This window comes from Chroicocephalus ridibundus, chromosome 3 (assembly GCF_963924245.1).
Source record: "Chroicocephalus ridibundus chromosome 3, bChrRid1.1, whole genome shotgun sequence".
NCBI lineage: Eukaryota > Metazoa > Chordata > Aves > Charadriiformes > Laridae > Chroicocephalus > Chroicocephalus ridibundus.
The window spans coordinates 41,234,834-41,244,302 of record NC_086286.1 but is presented as its reverse complement, the minus strand read 5'-3'; positions in this window follow the sequence as shown (position 1 = coordinate 41,244,302).

Sequence of the window (9,469 nt, the reverse complement as noted above, 5' to 3'; positions counted from 1 at the left end):
ACTATTGCATTAACAGGCTTTTTTTTAACTGTAGGTGGTGGAAGATAGTGCGCTTAAGTCACCAACCTCAGAAGCAGCACCGGCAACGCCAGGATAAAGTGAAGGACATCCGTCGGGCGATCGTCCATACAGCTAGGATTCTCCAGAGTCATAGTCAGCATGTTGTTTGACTGTCAATAAACATTGTTGAATGTGATGCAGCTGAAGGAGACGGAGAGCTTTTTACACCTCAGAGTAATTTTCAGAGACAAGCGTTGTAATAAGGAATGCTCCCCAGCCCTCCTCCTCTCGCTTAGCTTTTGTAGCTGAGCAGACGGCAGAGGGTATGGAACATCCCTTTGGTCAGTTTGGGTCAGCTGTCCTGGCTACGTGCCCTCCCAGGATCTTGTCTTTTTTCCTCCTGAGTCCTTTCTCAGACCCAGCCTTCGCACCGCACCCCTAGCAGCTCGCCTCTGCATCTCCGGGATGATCAGTTCGCCCTCCTCTACGAGCAAAGGAACCCAGAATATCTTCCAGGAAGGAGAACTCGAACCCCACGTGGACTGATGGAGTAAGGTGGGCTGTAGTTAGTGATTTTTCCAGTTAAAGGCTTTACAGACCGTGATTACACTTGCAGTTTTATAGAGTTTGCTCAAACTGCTTACGTTGAGAACTGGAACTGCAAATCAGAATGGCAGACTTGCATTTGGTCTTAAACGGCTATGTTAGGCCTTCTGTAACGTCACCTGCCTGCCTGCAGGAACACTCGGAATTAGGAGAATTTGAGATTTGAGGTTTGTGCGGTGACGTCATCCTGGGAGCTTCGTCCAGTTTTGTATGGACTGTATCTATTTCATTCTTTCCCTTTTTATTTTATTATTAGGATTTCATGAAAGCAGTTTAGTTTCTCCTAAGCTCGTAAATCTCTCTCTACCTCTCCTCCTCCTCTCCGTGTACGAGAGGTTGGGGGGGAGCATCTGTCGCCGGCCATTGGCCAATTCGGCCAAAACCACGACAGATTTATTGGCGCCCGACGTGGGGCACGAACGCAGCTCTGATAGATTGCCTGAATAGTTTGAATTCCAGCTTGTTCAGGGAGAACAGAGAGTTCACAGCATGTCGGTCTTACGTGAAATCTGGTATCGTGCCTTTAGAGAGCTTTGTATGAAGTTAATGGATGCAGTGGGGTTTAAGCGGTCAAATATATTGCATGGCCTGTTTCTCGTTTGTGTTTGGACGCGGTGGTCTAAGCGTGCCACGTTGGCGTGGGTTTGCCTTCAGAGGTATAAAATAATTGCTTGGATAACGGTTCTGCCTGCCTATCTTGGGCATGTCGTGATGGAGGCTTTTCCTAATTACACTTTCGGGATGGATTCTTTTCCTCATTACGCTCTTGGTCGTACCTGGGGAAAGTTGACTTTGCCCTTCGGTGATGATGCCAAAGCGACAGTAACAGAATCGGGATGAGAAACCTTCGGGCCGTTTCGAGAGTGAAGGTTACTTTCATTCGTACGTGATCCTGTTGTCGGTTTTCCCGAGTGTGTTGCAGGGCTGGTTTATTGTTAAATATCGGTGCAGGAGTGAGTATGATGTGACATGTGATGTTGCTACTCAGACCCCGGGGCCAAAGCCGAAGACAGCAGAAACTCGGGCAGCCCTGCCACCGAAAGCTGCAGTAGGAATTCAGACAACCCCCCCACGGAAAGCTACAGCAGAAACTCAAACAACTCAGGTGACTGCCCAAGCCGCAACACAGGCACAAACAACGCCACCGGCCCCGACACCAGCCCGAGCGGCATCGGCTGCCCCCCACCGGCCCCGGCATCGGCCAGGCCCACGGCGGCTGCGCCGCCCAGAGGCCCCGGCGAAAGCCACGCCTCCGCCCATACAGGCCAAAGCCACGGCCCGGCCGTAGGGACACCGCCGCCAGCGGCATGGGCTGCCCCCACACGGGCCCCGGCAAACGCCACGGCTCCGGCCCGGAGGCGGTGGAGAAAATGACTAAGACAATAGCTGAGCAAAATGAGAAAAGTGCGAAACTTCTTCATGAAATGCTTGAAAAAGTGTCTGAGAAGGGGAAAGAATCCCACTCTTCCCCTGAACAGAGCCAGCTTGCAGTCATTAAGAAACAGCGGTAGCGATTCAGCTTTTGGCCACCTCACTTGCTCTTCCTCCCTTGGCGGTACAGTTCTGCTCTGACTTTGCGAGCCTGTCCAGCTTGCTGGTCTCCTGGGCACCGTTTTCCCCACTTCACGGTTCAGTTTTCTATTGGAACCAGAAGAGGGAGGGGCTAGGAAAGGCCAAGTGGGTGCTACTCTTTGCAATGATGGCGTGCTCTCCTGTCATTCCACCTTACGAAACCACGCTCTTACGGTCTTTAGTTCCCCATAGAAGGCAGGAGTGGGTCAGACGACGAGTAAAGAGAACGTCTTGTTTCTGGCCGTGTTTTCCGGTTCCTTCTGGAAAACCGTCTGGGGAGAGTTGCCTCTTAAAATCAGGGCGTGGGGGCGCTCAAAAAGCTCACGCGAATACTGAGTGAGAATGCTTGGGACAGTCTGGTAAGGAACGAAAGCAAAAGGAAGCTTGTTTCTCTATGTTTTCTGCCTTGACCCTATCTTCAAAGAAGCCCATAAATAATTCTTTGGCATCGATTTTGTAATTCCAACATTGCAAAACGTTTTCCTCTACTGAATACTGTTGGTAATCAAAAAATCAATTTGATACTTCTCTTTCTTTTCAGGACCACAAGAAAAGGAGGCTCTTGGTCACCTCCACCGGTGGAAATAAAATTCGTCTCTCCTTTTGGAAGTGCACTGGATAAAGCCATGGATCGTATTGCAAGAATATGCCCGGTGTGCAAATATGTCTGAGGATAACCGAGCAGTTTAATCCCCCATCAGAACTTCCCCTCGTGGAACACTACTCTCAGGCTTGTTATTTCAATAAAATTGTTTGCTGCAATTTCATCAGTTCCCGTGTAACCACTCGTAAATAGCTTTGTTGTTGATTTCTGGTGGGGAAAACAAGCTACGGGCAGAAACCAATCCATAGGGTCTCACGAGTCATTTACTTCTCCGTAGTCTTCCTGGTACAGAACAGGTTTCTTTTTGGCATTGGTGAACTTAATACTGCGAAGCTTAAAGCTTGATGCCGGTGTCTGCCAAGTAGCGAAGGGTTGTTACAAATCTGCTGAGCCGGGGCTTCGTCCTTCCTGGCGGCAGGAGCCCGGCCTGGTGCACCCCAGACCTGGGGGTGTCTCTGTCCCAGACCCTTGGATGCGGCTGCTGCTTTCCCGTTTGCAGGTCAGGCCAGTAGCAAGGCTGAGGGTGCACCACACACATGCACGACAGCAACGCGGCTGGCTACGCAGGCTGCCAGAGACGGGGCCGTGCCTTTACCACCTGCCATCTTGCACTGGGGCAGCTCCCAGAAAGCCGCCTCTCTGGCTTGTTGCAGTTGAAGCTCACGAGTGACACCAGAGGCATGCTGTCACTCTGCAGGTTCCCCCACGCAGCCACATTTGCAGAGCCCCAGAGGATCAGCAGAGCCTTGAGCCCAGCTGTCGTCTGTGCCCCAACTCTGGGCTCCGTCTCTGACCTCTGGCTGAGACACCGCATCTTTCCAGAGATGGCTTTTCCTCCTGCTCACTGGCTAGCCCACCCTGAGGTCTGCTAGCGGTTTCCTCGTGCACATTTGGCTAGGGGAAAATACAACAAAAATACAATAAAATGGTGTATTGAAACGTATGTTACGATGGAGTTTAGAAAGTCTTCTCTGGTAAGAGAAAACAGTTTTAGTAGGAAATGTTGAAGATATAAAATCCCTTAGTTTCTCTTAAAATTTAAACACCGTTTTAAATTTTTTAAAACCCTCCTATCTGTAGCAAATGGCTTCTTACTAGAATGATGTGGTGAAATATCCTGTTTCAGAGCAAAAGGATTTCTAAGAGTGGTTTCCCAGTACCGGATTTTTGCTGAAATCACGGGTTTTCCAGCGCAGCTCACGGTGCTTGCTTTGGTTCTGTTGAAAGTGCAGGCACACGGAATAAGCAACAGGGAGAAGAGAAAAGTCATGGGGCAGAAACTTAATGTTTAAGCTGCTGAAATACAGAGCCTAGCTTTTGCTGTTTGTTGCCTGTCTGTTTTACCTTCTAATTACTTCTTGTCTTTACAGAACACTTTCAACGTGCTGGAAATCTATAATGACCAGGTAATGAGGTCGCTTTGCTTCCGTATTAACAAATCTTAGTTTTCTGTGTACATTGATTTCTTTTTTGCTCATTGTAATTTGAAAATCATCCTTTATGCTCTCTTAACGTGACCCTTCTGGGCATGTTGGCTGAAGTGTGTGGGTGCTGCCTGGACCTAAGAGCATCGTTTTGCTGCTTGAGCCACCCGGCTGCTCTGCCGTAACACTGGCCAAGCTGTTTCATCTCTTGTAGTACATTCCTTCTTTCTCTTTTCTGGGTTGTCCTCCTTTTTTGAAGAAAAAAGGGGGTTAAGAAGGAAGATCCGAGGGCTGGAGCACCTCTCCTATGAAGACAGGCTGAGAGAGTTGGGGTTCTTCAGCCTGCAGAAGAGAAGGCTCTGGGGAGATCTTATAGCAGCCTTCCAGTACCTAAAGGGGGCCTACAGGAAGGATGGGGAGGGACTCTTTATCAGGGAGTGTAGCGATAGGATGAGGGGTAACGGTTTACAGCTGAAGGAGGGTAGATTTAGATGAGATATCAGGCAGAAATTCTTTACTGTCAGGGTGGTGAGGCACTGGAACAGGTTGCCCAGGGAAGCTGTGGATGCCCCTTCCCTGGAAGCGTTCAAGGCCAGGCTGGATGGGGCTTTGAGCAGCCTGGCCTAGTGGGAGGTGTCCCTGCCCAGGGCAGGGGGGTTGGAACTACATGATCTTTAAGGTCCCTTCCAACCCAAACCATTCTATGATTCTAAAAGATTCGTAGCACTATTAATGCATCACTCAAATGGAGACCATTTCTGTTTTCAGAACAGAAACGTGGCTGACACAAAATCGATCTCTCGCTTTCTACGTTAGAGATTGAAACCCCGCTTCTTTTGCAAGAGTTCTCTGCATATTTGGAAAAATTTAACTAAATAGAGATAAATGCAGCTATAAAACTATAAGCACCTGTTTTATATAAACGCCGTGTTGTTTACATAAAGCGAGGCAGTATTATAAAACAAGTAGTTTTGTTTCCTGTAATCCGCGATTACTGTTGGTCCTGTGCACCAGATGTTGCATTCCTAAATAAGATGAAACCCCCACAGGGTCCTCTTTGTCTCGGGTGAATTAACTGTATACTCCAGCACCTTTGAAGAGGTATTTTTTCTTAAAGCAAGTACTATCAAATGAAAGATGGAAGAATACAAATAGAAAACGTGCACGTGTGAAAATGTTGACTGTAAATGCTGACAGTCTTCAAACAGCTTACCTGAGTTTCTTCAAATGCTAACTTTCTTACTGTTTTGAACAAATTTAAGGACAGATTCTTCAACTGTTACTTGTACCAATACCATCGACGTGGTTTTGAGGGTTTTTTTTACATTGGTGCTAGCGTAAGGCAGAGTTACCAGGATTTGAGCACCTTCAGTATTCACTTTGACAAAACCCACCTCTGTCTTCTCATCTGTCTGTCTCTCTTTCTCCTAAATTGCTAACCTGCTAAAAAGAGTTAGTTTATAGCCAGATTGCTAAGACACTAGGATTCTTCTTTTATGTTTAAGGACTTTATGGTCATCTTTTCCATGTTAATCCCTATCTCATTTTTGGTAGGGTTTAAAACTAATTTTAAAAACCTCCTTCAAAACCCAATGGCAGGTAATACGTTTGATACGCTCACAGACTGCAGCCGAGACTCCAGCAGACCTCTGTTACGAAGGAACTCTGTCAACCTGACGATACGCTGAAAGGCACACTTTCATAGTTTTTCCCGCTCTGGTCTCGGTGCCAATTGCGGTCAGGTGCTGGGCAAAATGAGAAGAGATACCAGCTCAAAGTGACTGACAGCTGAGGAGGAAGGAAAGGGTGAATGTGCCAATAAGGGAGGGCAGCATATTAAGAGCTTATTCTGTATTCTTATTAACGCACGGCGTATATTTTGACAGCTAAGTTATGTGACGGAGGTAGCTCTTTTTCCTGAGAATTCTGGGTCTCTCTCGTGTGCGTGACTTAATTCAGCTTCTTTCCTTCCCTTTCTCTCCCGGCAATGCAGCACAGAGTTGAAACGTAGAGCGTACAGATGACCCCTGCTGCCAGGCGTTGGTTGTCTCTGCTTCCCGATGCCGGATCCCAGCGACAGTGCCACACAGAGCTATTCCTTCCTGCCCAGGAGCAGTTTGCTTCCCGGCCACTTCCCCAGTCCCTCGTCTCCTTCTGCAAGAGGAGGTTCCCTCTCTCCTCCTGGCCTTTCTGGGGCTCAGAACTGAAAACGGCCCTCTTTGCAGTCCTTCCAGACAGGCTTTCGCTGGGACTCCAGCACTAATTATTCCTTCTTATTCCAGCTCCCCTGAAAAGAGCTCAGGCACTTAGATGTCTGCTGTCCCAACGCGGTTCATGGCTCCGTGACCGCGTGGCTGCAGCTGCCTGGCTACGAGGAGATATCAGGAGCAGAAGATTGAACGTTTCCCGCACCAGTTCAGTCCTGCAAAGAGCTGAATTGCTTTCACGTGCCGATGAACGCAGCCCCCTTGTTGTGTCTGAATTAGGACTCCATCTGACCCGGAGATGAGGCCCATGTGAACCAAGACCCCCAGAAGCCTTGTCTGGGGTGGGCGCTCCCTGACAGCGGCTGCTCTCCCCTTACTGCCTGCTGGCCAGCTGGTGCTCTGCTCTATTAAGGCATCTTAGCAGCACCGCTGCATTTCTGCCTGGCGATACAGGAGTAGTACTTAATATCTGTGACTTGGGATTTTTTTTCAAAGGTGTTCTGTTTGTTTTTTTTCTCCACAGACACATTGCTTTTAAAAACTTGAGAAGAAAAGAAGACAGCTCTGCCTTTGAGAAATGGTCCCTGTCCTCATGTGCAGCACTGGCGTGGGCACATCCAGTTGCTCAGAGTCAGTTCCCTTATCAAGTGCTGATCAAGACAAAAGCCCAAACCCAGTGTAAGTAAGGCTATTGCAGGCAGGAGGGAGAAGAGTTTCTGCTGGCTGGGAATGAGTGGCGGATCCGGAGCACACAGGCCACGTGGGAGTCCCGTCCGGAGGAAGCCTGGAAGGAGTGGGAGCACCAGTACGTTGCTGTGGCTCAGGCGAGTTTCCCAGTAACGGGCATTGCGGCCAGATCCATGAACCTCTGGTCTTCTGAGTCTGATGTTTTCCCCTTTTTGTCATCTTTAAGATTTGTTACTCACGCCCCTCTCTGCCCTTCCTTAATAAACCGTGACTCCAGGTCTGGAACTTCTGCCAATAGAAAGGAAGCGTGGCGTCAGTCTTTCAGATCTAATAATTGCTTCCTGATCATGTTTGATAAAATGATGGGGGTTTGATAAAAATTAGGGACTTAATTCTGTCGGGAATGCTGAGCCCTGTGTGGGGTGTATGGCTAACCGGGGTCGTTGAGGTGCTCCCTCTGGATGGTTGTATCGGTCTTGGCTGGCAGCTGGCACAGGCGTTTGGGCACACAGTACCGTACCCTGTTCTGCTGAGGACAGCTTCTTGTTCACCTGCTGCATCAACTGGTTTTCCTGCATTGATCTGCCTGGGGTTTGCTTTGTTAAGACAGTGAAACGAACATAATCAGGCTTCTGTTAATTTTGTGCCTTCTACCTAGGAAGCTGTCGGATACAGTTTTAGAGAACTAATGGTGACAAGGCTTTGCTGGTGTGGTATTGCTTGACTTGTGTGGTGGAGAGAAGCCTTAAATTGGCAGGAGAGAGTCACCAACAAGCCGGGCCTGTTGCACGTGTTGCAAATGCATTTGCAGTTGGGCTTGTCAGGTTGCTCTTTGTCAAAGTATGTTTCAGAATGAGATACGCAAAAGCCGCCTGGACACGGTCGTGGGCAGCCTGCTGTAGGTGACCCTGCCTGAGCAGGGGGGCTGGACCAGAGGACCTCCAGTGATTCTGGAAGGCCTTTCTCTTCATTGTGATGCTGGGATTCTGGAATTGGTGCTGGGATTCTGGAATTCGTGCTGGGAGAGGCGAGCGGTGTGGTGTGCTGGGAGTGCCTTGCTCACCACTGTCTCCCTGTGCTGGGAAGGCTGCGTGTATGTTCTGTCCTGAGACACTCAGCGCCTACGTCTGTCTGTCCAGGTGCACCGAGCAAGGTAAAAAAGAGCGTAAGTTCAGAAGTGCCTTTGGGAACTGCTGCGAGCTTCGCCACGGTAGACGGGGACTGCAACTCTTGAAGGGAAGTATAGTCGTGTTGGGGAATAACCGCAGGAGGTAGCTGGGTAAAGTGGCTCCAGCGTCAAGTTCTGATCTGTGTTGGTTTTGTTTGTTTTTTCATGGAGAGGGATGTCACATCTGTGGTCTGCATCAGACACAGGGTCTTCGCTGTTGGGGGCTGTTGGGGTAGAGAGCTGAAATGCTTTCCTCGTCTCACCTTCTGCTGTAGCTTTGTGCTTGTGGAGCATCTGCACAAACTCGGCAAGACAATCTGTAGGCTGCACTTGAGTGAAATAAGGCCGATTGTAGGATTCTGGTACAGACCGTCTCTGTCACGCTGGTGGCTTTTTAGACTACAGCTTAGGGCTTGGATGAAATGTAGGGTTTTTGCCTAAACCGCCGGGAGCGGGGAGGCTTTCTGCCTAAGCGGGAAAGACCTGACCCGGTGGTACTCCCTAAATCACCTGCTCACTCACTCGCTAAATCCTCTTTCTGCAGGAGTAAAATCCGGCAAAGTGCAAATTCACTGAACCTGACGACTACGAGAGTGCAGAAAGTGACTTTTCCATCTGCTGCTCCTCCAGTGCTTGTGAGTTGCTTCCTGTTTCTCTGGGGAAAATGTCATGGAACCAGTCACTAACAACAATTCAAAAATTGGTATAACTTTTATAAATTATTGTAATTCTGTAGTTGTGTCCTTGAGCTGTTTTTTAACAAAGTGGCAGCTGTTTTTCTCAAAAGAACTCAGTTTTTCCTCCATTTCTTCTTCTTCTTTGGCTTCTTCTTCCCACTCTTTGTCCCGTTTCCTTAGAAAATGTCGTCTGAACAGCGTCACACAATGCTGTCCGTTCTCTGATCGCCAAGTAACCCTTCCCTGAAATCACTTTAGCTTCCACCTCTGGCGGAATGAAAGAACGACGCCTGTCAGCTGCAGCCTTTCCCAGAGAGCTAGGGAGTCTCTCCGTGCAAGAGGGAGTTAAAAGTTGCCTTAAAAGATGCCTGACTGTGTCCTGGGTGGTGTCCTTTCTAAAAGTGAAGGGGTTTTTAGCCCTCCCTGCAAACTGAGTGTGCCGTTTCACCCGGGTATGAGCTAGCAGCCCGGGCTGACTGCCACAAAAAGGAGATGGACAAATTCCCTCTCCTTCTTCCCGATGC